Source organism: Podarcis erhardii, assembly GCF_964252035.2.
Source record: "Podarcis erhardii genome assembly, chromosome: 2".
NCBI classification, from domain to species: Eukaryota; Metazoa; Chordata; class Lepidosauria; order Squamata; family Lacertidae; genus Podarcis; species Podarcis erhardii.
Window position 1 is genome coordinate 13,094,319 of NC_138498.1, and position 16,726 is coordinate 13,111,044.

The 16,726-nt window shown below is 47.2% G+C and overlaps 1 protein-coding gene across 1 annotated transcript in view; it reads left to right on the top strand.

The window, feature by feature from the left end:
- Positions 1-7,925: 7,925 nt before the first annotated feature.
- The window catches only part of MAP3K12 (mitogen-activated protein kinase kinase kinase 12), a 118,904-nt gene continuing 110,103 nt past the window's right edge, over positions 7,926-16,726 (top strand). The window contains exon 1 of the mRNA XM_081848928.1: positions 7,926-8,400. The gene's annotated coding sequence lies outside the window, so the exon portion shown is untranslated. The remainder of the gene's footprint in view (positions 8,401-16,726) is intronic.

Sequence of the window (16,726 nt, forward strand, 5' to 3'; positions counted from 1 at the left end):
GCAAGGGCATATGCACACCCACCCACCCCCCAAACAGATTCAGAGGCACTCCATTCATCTCCTTGGTGCCTTCAGCAAGAACCGGCACCCAAACCCAAGCCTCTTGTGCACCAGTTTGCAGAGCTCATGCACCAGCTGATGCTTCCCATTCCCTTCAGTGTTGTGGGACAGCTCTGCACATTCATTAGGGAAGACATGTGCAGAGCTGTGATACTGAAGTTAATGGGGGGGGGGAGTATGGTGGCAAGGGCACACACACATTTGGAACTCGTGCAGTAACACCTTTCTAGGAATTGCCTATGACACTTAGCAGTCTTTAGATCAAAATATAAATGTGAGTTCTACAGTGAAAGTGCATGAAGGCTGTTGGCTTCCAGTACGTTTCCGGGCACAATTCAAAGTGTTGGTGCTGACCTTGAAAGCCCTAAACGGCCTTGGCCCAGTATACTTGAAGGAGCGTCTCCACCCCCATCATTCAGCCCAGACACTGAGGTCCAGCGCCGAGGTTCCTTCCCTGCGATAAGTGAAGCTACAGGGAACCAGGCAGAGGGCCTTTTCAGTGGTGGTGTCCGCCCTGTGGAACACCCATCAGATGTCAAGGAAATAAACAACTCTCTGACTTTGAGAAGACATCTGAAGGCAGCCCTGTTTAGGGAAGTTTTTAATGTTTGATGTTTTATCACTTTTTAATTATTATTATTATCATTAATTCTGTGGGGAAAGCCAGGCAGATGGGCAGGGTATTATTATTATTATTATTATTCAACATATAGGATTAACTAGGGAATAATGCTGCTTAATGGGGCTGCAAGCTGAACACACAGATGGCTGGCTCAGTTGGTTAGAGCATGGTGCTGATGACACCATGGTCACAGGTTCAGTTCCCATGTGGGACAGCTGCATATTCCTGCATTGCAGAGGCTTGGACTGAATGATCTTCAGAGTTCCTTCCACCTCTACAGTTCTGTGATTCTATGAAGCTTCAGTTGTTAGATTAATCAACTAATCTGTGAAACTGAGTGTTAGGGGGACACTTGGTCGCTTACTGTAATAAGCAATTGAAAGAAACCTGCCTAGGTCTGGAGAATAGCTTCTGGCAACAAAATTATAAGTTATTTCTTCTGTATCACAGAAAGGGACCTACACTGAGATGCTGGTCCTGTGCAAAAAATGGTCAACTGATTTATCAAAAAGCAAGAGATGGACTTGCAGTCCTTGCAGTGTGACCTAAAAAGGTAAAGGGACCCCTGACCATTAGGTCCAGTCGTGACCGACTCTGGGGTTGCGGTGCTCAACTCGCTTTATTGGCCGAGGGAGCTTCCGGATCATGTGGCCAGCGAATCAGAGCAGCGCACGGAAACACCGTTTACCTTCCCGCTGGAGCGGTACCTATTTATCTACTTGTACTTTGTGCTTTCGAACTGCTAGGTGGGCAGGAGCAGGGACCGAGCAATGGGAGCTCACCCCGTCGCCGGGATTCAAACCACCGACCTTCTGATCGGCAAGTCCTAGGCTCTGTGGTTTAACCCACAGTGCCATCCGCGTCACTGCAGTGTGACCTACTTACACCCAGTTGAAAGCAGGCCCTACTGTGTTCATGGGATATATACATGTGTGCATTGGACTGTAGTCTGTGATCCCAATCCAGCTCAACGCTGTACAGTGGTACTTTCTGGGACTGATGCGAGTTGTAACTCAGCAACATCTCGAAGGTCACAAGTTCCCCACCCTAGGTGTATAATCATTTCCTATTAGCATACCTCAACATAGATGGGAATTCAGGACTCAGCGTGAGAAAGTGGGAAGCCATGATTGTAGAATCGTAGTGTTGGAAGGGACCCCAGGGGTCATCTAGACCAACCCCCTGCAATGCAGGAATCTCAGCTAAAGCATCCATGACAGATGGCCCTCCAAGCTCTGCTTAAAAACCACCAAGGAGGGAGAGTTCCACAACCTCCCGAGGGAGACCGTTCCATGGTGGCTTCAGGGTTTTCGTGACAGTCCCGGCATTGTTGAGTCAGTTGGAGACAATGATACAGTGGTACCTCGGGTTAAGAACTTAATTCGTTCTGGAGGTCTGTTCTTAACCTGAAACTGTTCTTAACCTGAGCTACCACTTTAGCTAATGGGGCCTCCCACTGCCACCACACAATTTCTGTTCTCATCCTGAAGAAAAGTTCTTAACTTGAGGTACTATTTCTGGGTTAGCGGAGTCTGTAACCTGAAGCATCTGTAACCCGAGGTACCACTGTTAAGATCCCAATCCCTTAGGACACACACACACACACACACACACAAGCTGACAATGGCCAAGTAAGTCCAAAACAACTTCCACTAAGGAGGACATTTCCGGAAACAATAATAACAGCGAGATTGGTAAAAAGGAAGATGAAAGGGGAATTCGGGGGGGGGGGTATTCAAAGCCACAATAGTAGATCAGCTAGACTACGTACTCCAAATCAGGTAAGGTACTACCAAAGGCCAAGAGGACACCAGCATGGGTAGCAAGAGGAGACCAGAAGGTTTACTTCAGAACATGGGAATCTTGACCAAATAGGTGTGTCCAGAGCAGTGATCTTTGAGAATTCAAATGTGAACTTGCTGACCTTACAACAAAAATATATAACTTGTCTCTGTGATCGACCTCTGTACAGGAGAACTGGAAAGTTGCCAAGGCAATGCCAGTTTTTTAGAAAATGGATAATGGTGGGTCTGGGAAATCGGGCAACTTTGTTCGGTGCCTGTTCTGGGTAAATTGGTTGAAAGCATATTTGAGGATAAAATGATCACATGTAATGTGAAGAATATAAATATAAAATGAAAAAGAATCAGCATGGCTTCTGTAAAGTTAAGTCTTGCCTCAATAACCTTTTAGAGTTCTTTGAAAGCATTAGCAAGCAGGTACAGCGAGGGGGGAAAGTATTTGATCCCCTGCTAAATTTGCCCGTTTGCCCCCTGACGAAGAAATGACCAGTCCATAATTTTAATGGTAGGTTTATTGTAGCTGTGAGAGACAGAATAACAACAGGAAAAACCCCAGAAACCTAGAAGACAAAAGTCAGAGATTGATGTGCATTATAATGAGGGAAATAAACACTTGATCCCTTTGCAAAAGATGACTTAGTACTTGGTGGCAAAACCCTCGTTGGCAATTACAGAAGTCAGACGTTTCTTGTAGGTGGCCATCAGGTTTGCACACATCTCATGAGGTATTTTGTCCCACTCCTCTTTACAGATCCTCTCCAAGTCAGATTTCGAGGCTGATGTGTAGCTACTCGAACCTTTAGCTCCCTCCACAGATTTTTGATGGGATTAAGGTCTGGAGACTGGCTAGGCCACTCCAGGACCTTAATGTGCTTCTTCTTGAGCCACTCCTTTGTTGCCTTGGCCGTGTGTTTTGGGTAACTGTCATGCTGGAATACCCATCCTCAACCCATTTTCAATGCCCTGGCTGAGGGAAGGAGGTGCTCACCCAAGATCTGGTGATACATGGTCCTGGTCCATTGTCCCTTTGATGTGGTGAAGGTGTCCTGTCCCCTTAGCAGAAAAACACCCTCAAAGCATAATATGTCCCCCTCCATGTTTGACGGTAGGGATGGTGTTCTTGGGGTTGTTGGCAGCATTCCTCCTCCTCCAAACACGGCGAGTTGAGTTGATGCCAAAGAGCTCAATTTTGGTGCCATCTGACCACAACACTTTCACCCAGTTCTCCTCTGAGTCATTCAGATCTTCCAGGTGTGGTCTGACCAAGGCAGAATAGAGTGGGGCTATTACTCCCCTTGATCTGGACACAGAATTGCAGCTTAAGTTTCAACTAGCTTGGCATTGGGTTGAGACTCTCAATAGCTTAAATCAGTAATAGCCACTGTGGTGACACCTCCATGTGGGACTCACTCCCATCATCCCCAGTCAGCAAGGCCAGTGGTCTGGGATGATGGGAATGGTAGTCTATCAACGTCTGGAGGATCTTCCATTTTTTTTAAAAAAATAATATTTATTAAGTTTTTAACAAAAAGAAAAAAAAGGATTGCATAACAGTAAACAGTAAACAAAGAACACACAAAGAGAATACAAAAACAGAGATTTAACGTAAAAAAAAAGAAAAACCCCTCTTTCTGATATCTTACAATCATCTACTTATTTTCCTGACTTCCTCACACCTCCCTTTTTTGTATTCCATTTAAAAAATTTGTTCAGCAAATTCATACCCTCTTAATTTACCCTTAATTGTTTGTCCTCACATATTCTAACTTCAAATTTTCATCTGATATCAATCCCTTCTTACATATTCTTATTTTGCCTTATTGCTAGAACCACTTAGTTTCATTCCAACGTCATTAACATTCAATAATTTTACAGTGTTTCTGTAGATAGATTTTAAAGTTCTTCCAATCTTCTTCCACCGACTCTTCTCCCTGGTCTCGGATTCTGCCGGTCATTTCCGGTCTGGAGGATCTTCCAACTGCTCCTCTGCCCTGGATGAATTGTAGTCTTGCTTTCTGAGCACTGACCGCTTGCTGCTTCAGACATGGACAACGGTTTTGACTCCAAACCCCCAATAGCTACAAAGAAGGCCAGATTTTGCAGACTCTTGATAACTAATTCAGATAGTGGAGGCAGCACTCCACTAGGCGAAATCACGGGAGGCCTCGGCTCCCTCCCCATCCCTTTCACAGTAAATCAACCCCCTCTTGTTTTTATTTTTAATTTATTTATTTGGTTTTTCAAATCAAAGTTTTACAGATATATATCAAACATTAAGAATAAAAACAAGATTCCAAGGAATCTCCTGGACTTCCATCCTCCCCTTTGTGGGTCCTACGGTAATTTAATCACTTCCTCCCGCATCTTTTTTGATGATCCAAATCTTTTTCTTCTCCACTGTGTTCCAATCCTACTAACAATTTTAACCATTTACAATGGTCTTTAGGATAAGTTACAAATTTTCCCTATTCCTTATTGAAATTTTGGTCTTCTTGATTTCTGACTCTTCTGGTCACTTTAGCAATTTCAGCAAAGTCCACCAACCCCCTGGATTCCCTATCTCAAGGCAAGGGGGGTGAGAATTGAACTATGAATACAGATAGCTGAGTGACCAGGACTACCTGTCCAAACCTCAATCTCCTCCCTATGTGGCCCCTGAAATATTGCCCATAATAGAATGTGGCACTGGGCTGAAAAAGATTCCCCAATCCTGCTAACAATACTGATATTATACCTGCTGCTTGAAGTCCTGGAATGCCAGCTCCTGCTCCAGTGCTGATATTCTCACATCCCTTTTTGGGGGTTGGGGGAGCACACTCCGATTCCATAGAATTGTAGTGTTGGAAGGGACCCCAAGGGTGGTGTAGTGGTTAAGAGCGGTAGACTCCTAATCTGGGGAACCGGGTTCGCGTCTCCGCTCCTCCACATGCAGCTGCTGGGTGACCTTGGGCCAGTCACACTTCTCTGAAGTCTCTCAGCCCCACTCACCTCACAGAGTGTCTGTTGTGGGGGAGGAAGGGAAAGGAGAATGTTAGCCGCTTTGAGACTCCTTAAAGGGAGTGAAAGGCGGGATATCAAATCCAAACTCTTCTTCTTCTTCTTCTTCTTCTTCTTCATCTAGTCCAACCCCCTGCAATGCAGGAAATTTTTTTGCCCAAGGTGGAACTCGAACCCACAACCCTAAAATCAAGTCTCATGCTCTACCTACAACAAGAGCCCATTTGGTGCAGCAGTGTCAGACTAGGAGCTGGGAGACAAGGTTCAACTCATTCACGGGGTGACCTTGGGCCAATCGCAGCCTTTCTCAGTGCCGGACCTACGTCACAGGGTTGTTGGGATGATAAATGGAGGGAGAGGGAGAACCAGGTACCTCTTTGGAAAAAAGGTGGAATATAAATATAATAAGATGCCCGGCACCCCTTCCTTTTGTTTTCTTCCACATGGGAATGAGAACACTGACCTTCTTGCAGGGTTGCCGTAAGGAGTACTCTGATAATATATGTGGGGCTGCTTTGGAATGCAGTATATGGGCTACTATTAAAATGAGGCTGCATTTGAAATTGTATTTTTTTGTTTTTTCTTTCTCCCCCCCCCTATTATGTTTTTATTGTAATTTTACTGGTGTTAGCTGCCCTGAGCCAGGCTCTGGCCGGGGAGGGTGCGGTATAAATAAAAGTATTATTATTATTATTATTATTATTATTATTATTATTATTATACTTTAAAAGCCAGTATGGCATATCAGGGGTGCCAACTTGAATAAAATATGGGGGGGAGGCAGGTAAGCCCTTCTTGATCACATGACGCAGTGCACACATACCATTTAAAAGGCAATGTCCATCAACTGGTGGGGGCAGCCCCCTCAAATATTTTATGGGGGGCACGAAGACCCTTCAGCCACTAGGAGTTGGCTCCTATAGGCGTCATGGTTGGAATTCGAACTGGGAGTTGTTGCTGTTGTTTAGTCTGGTCGTGTCCGACTCTCCGTGACCCCATGGACCAGAGCACACCAGGCACTCCTGTCTTCCACTGCCTCCCGCAGTTTGGTCAAACTCATGCTGGTAGCTTCAAGAACACTGTCCAAGCATCTCGTCCTCCATCGTCCCCTTCTCCTTGTGCCATAGAATCATAGAATCATAGAGTTGGAAGAGACCACAAGGGCCATCGAGTCCAACCCCCTGCCAAGCAGGAAACACCATCAGAGCACTCCTGACATATGGTTGTCAAGCCTCTACTTAAAGACCTCCAAAGAAGGAGACTCCACCACACTCCTTGGCAGCAAATTCCACTGTCGAACAGCTCTTACTGTCAGGAAGTTCTTCCTAATGTTTAGGTGGAATCTTCTTTCTTGTAGTTTGGAACCATTGCTCCGTGTCCGCTTCTCTGGAGCAGAAGAAAACAACCTTTCTCCCTCCTCTATGTGACATCCTTTTATATATTTGAACATGGCTATCATATCACCCCTTAACCTCCTCTTCTCCAGGCTAAACATGCCCAGCTCCCTTAGCCGTTCCTCATAAGGCATCGTTTCCAGGCCTTTGACCATTTTGGTTGCCCTCCTCTGGACACGTTCCAGTTTGTCAGTGTCCTTCTTGAACTGTGGTGCCCAGAACTGGACACAGTACTCCAGGTGAGGTCTGACCAGAGCAGAAGACAGTGGCACTATTACTTCCCTTGATCTAGATGCTATACTCCTATTGATGCAGCCCAGAATTGCATTGGCTTTTTTAGCTGCCACGTCACACTGTTGGCTCATGTCAAGTTTGTGGTCAACCAAGACTCCTAGATCCTTTTCACATGTACTGCTCTCAAGCCAGGTGTCACTCATCTTGTATTTGTGCCTCTCATTTTTTTTGCCCAAGTGCAATACTTTACATTTCTCCCTGTCAAATTTCTCCCTGCTACATTTCTCCCTGCCCTCCATCTTTCCCAACATCAAGGTCTTTTCCAGGGAGTCTTCTCTTCTCATGAGGTGGCCAAAGTATTGGAGTCTCAGCTTCAGGATCTGTCCTTCCAGTGAGCACTCAGGGCTGATTTCCTTCAGAATGGAGAGGTTTGATCTTCTTGCAGTCCATGGGACTCTCAAGAGTCTCCTCCAGCACCATAATTCAAAAGCATCAATTCTTCGGCAATCAGCCTTCTTTATGGTCCAGCTCTCACTTCCATACATCACTACTGGGAAAACCGTAGCTTTGACTATATGGACCTTTTTTGGCAAGGTCGAACTGGGAGACCGGAGTTCAAATCCCCACTCAGCCAAGAAGGGTGACCTTGGGCCAGTCACCTTCTCTTAGCCTACCTCACGGGGTTCTTGAGAGGACGAACCGGGGAGGGAGTGGTATAAAAATGTAGCAAATCAAATGAGCGTCGGCGGTGCTTCTGGCCCTTTCCTTTACGCCGTCGGGGGCGAGCGGCTTTTACGCGAGGCCGCTTCTCCTTTAAGAGGCTGGCGCTCGGCCGGCTCTCCCCGAGGCCGTCCCAAGTCCCCCCGGCCCAGGGCGTGTCTGTCCCCGGGGTGGCACCGGCCACAGGGAGGGAGCGGAGCTGGCGGTGCTGGTCGTGCGCGGAGGCCGGCCAGGAGCGCAGGGATCCGGGGAAGCGGAGAGGAAGCCCGGGCCCCCAAGGCCTACCCGGCTCCGGCTCCGGGAGGACCCCCTGGACGTCTCCATCTTTGCGCCGCGCCTTGGCCGCGGAAGATGCGCATCCTCCTCCTTGGAGCTGCTGCTGGCGGCGCTCGTGTCCGGGGAGCGCGGTGATTAGCCAGATGGGGACCGGCCTGCCCGGCTGACGGAGCGGGGGGAAAGGAGGAGGAGGAGGAAGAAGAGGAGAAGGAGGAGGAGGAGGAGCGGGCGCTTTTGTTGCCGCTGCAGCCGCTGGATCGTCGGCTGCGAAGAGAGGCTGCGCTGGCGGGCGGAGGTAAGGGGCGGCGGGGCGCAGGATCCGCATCTGGGGTATTGGGGTGGGGAGATCGGGGTTAGGAGACGAGATGGATTATGGTGCGGAGTGGGCAGAGGCTCGGGCCGCCCGGGGATGGAGCTGGTGGGGGAGGGGAGGTCTGGATGGAGGGATGGAGGGATGGAGAGGCAATGATGGCGCGGAGCAAAGGATGTCCAGTCCTGGCGAAAGGATGCTTTTTCTCTGCTGTTGCTGCTGATGGTCCTTGCTAGCGCTTAACCTGATGCTGGCTCAGATCTCTGCTGAGCACCGCTTGGAGGGGTTCATCTTGCGTCCTCCCCTCTTTCAACACCCCCACCCCACAAATATTTGGTGTTTCGGTTTGCCTCCACGGTGTGACTTTGCAGGAGGGAAAAGGCACGGCTGTGGTCTTTACTTAGCCCTACAAGTAATCTTGACGGGGAGGGAGGGAGGCGGAAGGATGCCCTCTCCTTCCCTACCCCCCTTTCCGAAGAACAGCCCCCATCTCTCCCCCCACCCCACCTGCTTGGATGGTTGCAGGGACGGCAGAGAGGGCGCAGCAGCCTCAATCGAACTGTGGATGAAGGATGGATTTGCGCCATCGATGGCTTGGATGGGGTTTCACTCTCTGCGCTTCCTCTCCGCTCCCCACCCCCACCCCACCCGTCCACTTTGCTTAGAGCCGGAGATGGAAGGATGCGGCTGCTTCGAGGGCAAGTGGCTGGCTGGGGCTGCCCTCCCCGTGGCCTGCCTTTGCCCGCAGAGTGGTCTTCCTTGGGCCCTGTGTGGAGGATGCTGGAGGAAAAAGAGAGGAGGCGAGTGAAGGATGAGGAGGCAGATGGACTGAGATTCCCCAGGGCTGGCAGCTGGGGAAGGGGGAGGGGAAGTCAGGACCCAGGACCCAGGCGAGGGGAGGGGAGAAGAGGGGATTCTGTTTTCATGGTCTCCAGTGCCAGAGCCATACAAGAGTTCTGTGTGCTTGCACCTCTCCCCTTTATCTAATTTAGAATAACCACTACTAAATTATTATTCCAGTTTAATTCAGAGGGGCTGCCCCTTCAAACCTGCCTGACAACAGCAACCTCTGCTGTGGAAATCCTGCCCCAACGATTAGATGTTTGGGATCTGCTATACTGTAGTTAATAATGAGGAAATGTACTCTGCATGTGCTCAGAGGCACGCTCTCTCTTGTTATGTGTTGGCTTTATCTTTCAGATCTGGTGCTCCAAAACAAACAAAACCCCACATTCAGCACATATTTTATGCTCTGAGAAAAATGACCGCCACACTGGCCCTATATTTAGAATTGTGAAAACAAATTAGAATCCTCCCCCCCCCCTTGGCCTACAAAACAAGGAAGGCCACCCTCCCACCTCACTTACCGTTTTTATATTACCCTGAATATGGGATTCACTAGATTGTAAAAATGGTGTTACAGGGGCAGCTAATTTCCATTAAGTGAATTCAGGAGTGTATTGCTAAGGTTGTGGAAGAGAACAGCTGTAGTCTCCTTTTCCCCCATGGAAGAACTATGACTGTTGGAGTCGGGGGAGATGTTTTTTAGGTAGGGAGAGTCATTTGCTGGAGCAGAGGAAAGCAAGTCCACCCCCCTCCATTCTGCTTTTCCATCCATCTGTCTCATTTCAATAGTCTCATTATGCAATCTTTGGTAGCTTCCCCCCAATTTTTTTTATTATTTTAGGATTGGGGGGGGGGGAGATGTCAGGTGCTATGAAGCAAAGGGGCTCAGCTGGGGCTTATAAACTAGAATACGGACAATAAAGAGTCTCCTTTTTTGCCACACACTTCCTATATGACCTTGGGAAAGTCACTTATCTCCCGTAGGCCTCCAGCCCTCCACAACAGGCATGCCACATGGCTATAGGGTGGGTGGGGGTTATGTTGCTGTACTGTATTCACGAAGTGGTTCCCAACTAGCTTAGGACTATAGAACCCCATTTTTCAAAAGCCAACCCATGGACCCTGTACTTTTGAAAATGTTGATACCTCTGTGGTAGCTTTTGTTATGTGAATGGTGTTATATGATCTGTTCAGCCGCTGCAGTGAGGGGGTTAGGATCAGCATGTATTTCTGATATGGAGCTGGGGCTTGTGGAAGCACAGAGGGGTTTAGGAGAGGATGCCTTTAAGCAAGTTTGTGCTGTTGAAAAAGGAGGGGGCACGGAAGTGCTTCATGGCCTCATCCAGCAGGGGGCACTATGCACCCCCCTACTATCTTGGTCTGGTCAGATGCGACCATGCGAATCCTTTGAATCAATGCTTCAGAACACCGCGGCTCAGTTGTTTCGTTTTTGTTTTGTTTGACACCAGGGTTCCTTATCGGTGTTTTTGGCATGTGGAGTCCTGAAGTGATTTTGGTACAAACCTGAGGACAGATGAAACCTCCACTTAGGGTCTGCACCTCTCAGACTGAGGGATTTGGGGTTGGAATAAACTGTATATTGACCGGCTCATGTGTGTTTGGGAAAGGTCTGGGGTTAATTTATCTACCAGGGCCATAGCTCAAGGATTTGCTTTGCAATATAGATGGTCTCAGGTACAATCTCTGGCATTTCCAAGTTGGGCTGCGAAAGACTCATCTCTGAAAGACAGAGAGGCTCTGCCAGTTTGTAGAGATGATGCAGAACTAGCTGGACCAATGCTCCAACTTGGAATAAGGCAGCTTCCCATGTTCCTGTGTTTGTTCCCAAGCTGGAGATGTTCTGTCTCCAATGTCCCCAGCAGGATGCCTCTGAAGACCAGCTGCTGGGAATTGCAGGTAGGCAAAGGGCTGTTATCCTCAGGTCCTGCCTACAGGTTTCCTTTAGGCATCTTGTTGACCACTGCAAGGCCAGGACTCTAGACTAGATGGGCCTTTGGCCTGATACAGCAGGACTCCTGCCTATCACAAGTCTTCAACAGTTTTTAAACTGGCTATACCTACGGTGGTATCTCCAACCGTTGCTCGCTCCCTGCTCCTGCCAACCTAGCAGTTCGAAAGCACGTCAAAGCACAAGTAGATAAATAGGTACCGCTCCAGCGGGAAGGTAAACGGCGTTTCCGTGCGCTGCTCTGGTTTGCCAGAAGCAGCTTAGTCATGCTGGCCACATGACCCGGAAGCTGTACGCTGGCTCCCTCAGCCAATAAAGCGAGATGAGCACCGCAACCCCAGACCTAATGGCCAGGGGTCCCTTTACCTTTACCTTTACCTTTATACCTACGGTGGAATCTCCAACTACCACAAACAAAATAATTCTGTTTGAAAGATAGGGGCATGCTTCTGTGTGCCTGCTGTACTGTGCAGCAGGGAAGGCAACAGGGTACAGTGGTAACTCGGGTTAAGTACTTAATTTGTTCCGGAGTTCCATTCTTAACCTGAAACTGTTCTTAACCTGAAGCACCACTTTAGCTAATGGGGCCTCCCACTGCCGCCGCAAGACTGGAGCACAATTTCTGTTCTCATCCTGAAGCAAAGTTCTTAACCCGAGGTACTATTTCTGGGTTAGCGGAGTCTGTAACCTGAAGCGTCTGTAACCTGAAGTGTATGTAACCCAAGGTACCACTGTATTCAGTTTCTCTTTGGGTTAACTCTCAGTGTTAGAATAGAAACTCAGATATATAAGCTAGGTGCCCAATGGCTCCTTAAACCAGGGTTACAGTTGCCAGCACAGAATGTCTAGTTGCAGTACGTGTTTTTGCTTCCTGCAATTCATTCTGATTGTGCAGATAAAATATCATGGATAGAATTCGACAGGATGTCTTGTTAGTGTGTGAAAACAGGCAAGATCCAAAGATCCCCAGTTATGCACCTGTAGATGGCATCTTCACTTGGTCACAAAGGCACAAAACGTGCCTGGCACCTGGTGAATTTCAAAAATTGCTCTGGAACACTTACATACATTAGGAATATGAAACCAATTGGCAAATTTTTTAGTTTTGTATAATTTATACTCTTTCTAGTAGAGATTTGGTGAAAGAGCTATTCCCAAGCCCCATACCCTGACTAGTGGAAATATTACTAAGACTATTCCAACAGGTGGAAAATAGCATGTTCTGATCCCACTAATTAACATGGAGCCAGGATTGTCAGGAAGATTTCCTGCCCAAACCTTTTGGAAATGAAATAAATGTTGCATATGAGATGTCTCCAATAGTTTGTAAAATCTGTCTATTCTTTAGGCCATTTTGTCCTGCCTTTCCTCCAAGCAAATAATAGATCACCTCACTTCCCATTTTATCCTCACAACAACCCTGTGAAGTAGGTTAGGCTGAGACAAGCAACTGGGTCAAGGTCACCCAGGGAGCTGTGTAGATGGGTGTGAATTCAAATCTGTGTAAATTCTACTTGTACACTGGCCCTCATTCTGTCAACCTTGGTGTTTATCAGCCTGGTGGGATTCAGTAAGAATCCAGTAAGCGCCTATCTGCATAACTCCATCCCTTCATTTGCATATCCCACCCTGGTTTCTGTGTCTTGGTCACTCTAGAACATGGATTGTCAACTGAGCGCTGTCCAGACGTTTGTTGGACTACAACTCCCATCATCCCTCACCATTGGCCATGCTGGCTGGGGCTGATGGGAGTCGTAGTTCAAGAATTCAAAGTTGGCCATCTCTGCTCTAGAGTGTGACACGATGCAGAAGCTGCCTTTTATGCTGGAAACCAAAACAAAGAGGAGATACTGTTCTTCATAGGTGGTGGGTGGTAGCACTGGAAAGAATATCCAAAAGTCCTGGCCAGCAAGGCATTGCCTCTAATTGCACATCACTATAAAATGCAGTGTTCACCAAATGTCTACTCAGAGTAAACCCATTGAAATGCATAAACATGGCTAAGTTAGGTCCATTCATTTCAATGTGTCTACTCAGAGTAAACCTTTGTTGAACTACTATCCCATATTTCTAATTGCAGATTAATGGGTTTCATCGTCATCACTTGCCCCAAGCTCTCTTTTCATGAAACTGCTGATACCGTTTTTGTGATTCTTACTGCCTCAACAGCTGTGATTCCTGTGTTGCAGGGGGTTGGTCTAGATGACCCTTTGGCTCCTTTCCAGCTCTATGACTTTATGATTCTGCGACAGGACTACAGTGCCCAGAGTTCTTTTGTGGGAGAGTTTTGGAACCCAGTTTCCATCCATAGTGCAGATGTGCTCTAGAACTAGATTTCCTCCTTGCGCCAAGGACTGAATGTAAACATCCTTGCTCCGTGCTCTAATTGCCAGGCAACAATACCCCCTGGGTTAATTAAAAGCACCAGCAATGCGCGTCTATGTACAAATGCTCATTGTCCTTGCCGTGAGAGTCCCTCCTTCGTCTCGGTGGAAGCATGTGGTTAGCGTGGGTTAGACCTGGTGGTGTGCAAGATTGCTGTCACTGGGTCGCATGGGAGCTACCACATATATTCTCTTTGCTATGATATTTGATTTCAGCCTGTGTTTGAGGCATCACACACACACACACAAACACACTTGTGATTCTAGCTGTGGCGGTGGAATCAGATCCTTTAAGGAAAGTGTCTCCTGCTGAGGTTTGGAGGCAGCTATGATTATGGATGTGTATTTTTGTCAGCTTGGCTTTGTTGGAAGCGATGCTTTTTTGAAAACCGCATCCAGTCAATTCTCAAATTTTAAGCAGTGTTCCGGGTAGCGAAGGACAGAATCCGATAGGATTTATGACGAAAACTTGGCAAGACCGAAATGGCTCTGCCCAGAACAACTTCATCTGCCAGCCAAGCTCCGCTCCAAAAGCTCTGATTTTGTACAGCCAATAGAATTATGGTGTGTAAATGAGGCAGAGAGGAAAGGATATCGGTTGGCCACATTGCTTCTCACGTCAGAATGGTCCCAGACAGTTCAGATTCACCTGACTTTGCTGATATCATCCTGGCAAGACTTTGGGGTGGTAGAGATTTCTGATTCTTGGGAGAAAGTAAATCAGCCACCACTGCTATCAGCTGGCTGGTCGGAGAGCAAAGTTTGTTCAGTGCCAGGACATAAACACAACATGCCCAGGGTGGCATATGCCTTTTGATTTCTTTTGAATTGAGTTTTGGCTGGCCTACACCAGGGTGGAGTACCCATAGACCTCTAGATGTTGTTGGGCTCTGATGATGGCAGTTGTATTCCAGCATCATCTGAGGGCTCCACGTAAGTCCAGCACTCAGGAACCATGCTGAAAGCCTTGCTGGTAAATATTCTGAATTAAATTCAAATATTGTTTCCCGTTGCTGAAGGAAGGAGCAAGAATGAAATAATAGTACTGCAATATTTGGAAGATAGGAGGCAGACTGAAACATTTGGTGATGCTGTGCTTGGTTTATATTGCTTAATAAAAGTGCAAAGCTTTGGTTTATGTAGCTTAGTAAAAGTGGAAAGCTTCTCTTGCTCTAGCATTTACGTTTTAAGATAAACTGGGAGTGTTAAATACATCTGTGGAGAAGATAAGGCAAGGAATTCTGATTCAGTTGAAAAGCCACTACCCCGAGTTGTGTCTACTCTAATTCTCCTCTCAGTAAATAACAGCTGGTGTTCTCTCACTTTTTACAGAAAACCTAAATGACATCATTGTCCAATTGTTGCAGCACACTGATTTCTCCCTTGTTTCTCCAGACCTGATTTGTGATTTTTCTACAATTGCAGAACCAGCCTCTCCAGTGTAGACTCCTGTGCCTTTAATTAAAAGTTTCCTGTTTACAGGTCCTGTTACTTTATTTCTTCTTATTGATCACCAGGCAATCATTGATGAGCAAATGGGACCTGCAGCAAAATGTTGCAGTGTATAGTGCTCCTGGTCTGGGTGCCAGCCAGCCATGTCCTTTTTTAACAGAATACTGTACTCCATTGCATTCCCTCTTCTTCTGATGTTGTTTTCCTCCACCACTACCACCTTCCTAACTGTCAGTCAGCATTTCATGGCCACTGAGCTTCCTCATTAGTCCTCGTTAGGCTGTGTTTAAGGTCCCTCTCTCTTACATACAATTTTATTTTTAAAAAATATGCTTCTGCAAACCAGAGTTTCCCTTAGCCTGCTGATACCTCCTTGTTCTCTGTGGACAGTCCTTTTTTGGTTACATAAGGATTAATATATTTCTGCAGATGTGGCAGTAGATGTGCTAGATAGATGTTTTTTCTCATTAATGGATTGAATGAGAGCCAAAGAACTGAAGATTAATCCTGACAAGAATGAGGCATTGTTGGTGGGGTGGGATGAATGGATGGGAGGTGACCTGGTTTGGATGGGACGACACTCCCTTTGAAGGAGCAGGTACATGGCTTGAAGGTACTGTCAATTGCTGTCACTTGGGTGTTACGGTAAAATCTGGGTGCGAGGTTACTCTGCCACCCAGCTCGTCGGACTAAGTCCGCGGGTCCCTGCGGAGGAAAATGAGCTCAGCCAGAGACAGGAGCAAGCTGCAGAAGATCCAAGTTTACTGCGCAACAGGTTCAAGGCGAGATTGAACAGTGAGAAAGGGGTGACATGAACTTTTGAAACTTCCCTCCATGTCCCAGAATACAGTGCAAAATACATCCCAGTTACATCATGAATACATTAAGAAGAGGTTGGGTTACACGGATTAACATATGGAGGAGGGAGGGGGAATATGCAGAGTTGGAGATATGCACAGATAAACACTTCCTGAGTACCGGTGATGAGAAGACAATGGTCCAAATATGTATAGTCTGCCACCTGGCATTGCCCGGAGGAAAGGCTTGGCAGAGTGATTTGACAGGATTAGGGTCTTGACACCTTGCTTGAGGGATTATGGAGGACAGGGGAGGTGTGATGGAGTCCTAGAGAAATTGAGCAGATTGGCGCGTTGATTTTCTATGAATTTTATAGATTTTAGTCCCTTTTGACATTGACAATTGGAAATAAATGGATATATTGTAGCGAAGAAGAAGGTGAAGAAGACATGCCCCCCCCTTCCGTATCATGGGGCTCAGATGGTTTTGCTGGCATGAAGTGTCTTCCATCAGATTTGGCTGGTGGCCCAGCTGTGCCCCTATCTGGACAGGGATAGGCTAACTTCTAGATTAGTTTACTGCAACACATTATATGCCTCTGAAGACGGTTTGGAAACTGCTGTTGGTGCAGAAGTCAGTGGCCAGGCTTCACACCAGAGCAAAACAGTCTGAGCACATAACAGCTCAGGACCGCACTATCTCAAGGACTGCCTCTTTCCATATGAACCTACCGAGACCCTGAGATCATCTTCTGAGGCCCTCCTTCGTGTGCCTCCTTCTCAAAGCTGAGTAGGGTGGCAACACGAGAACAGGGCCTTCTCTGCGGTGGCTCCCTTCTCTGCGGTGGCTCTGTGGAATGCTC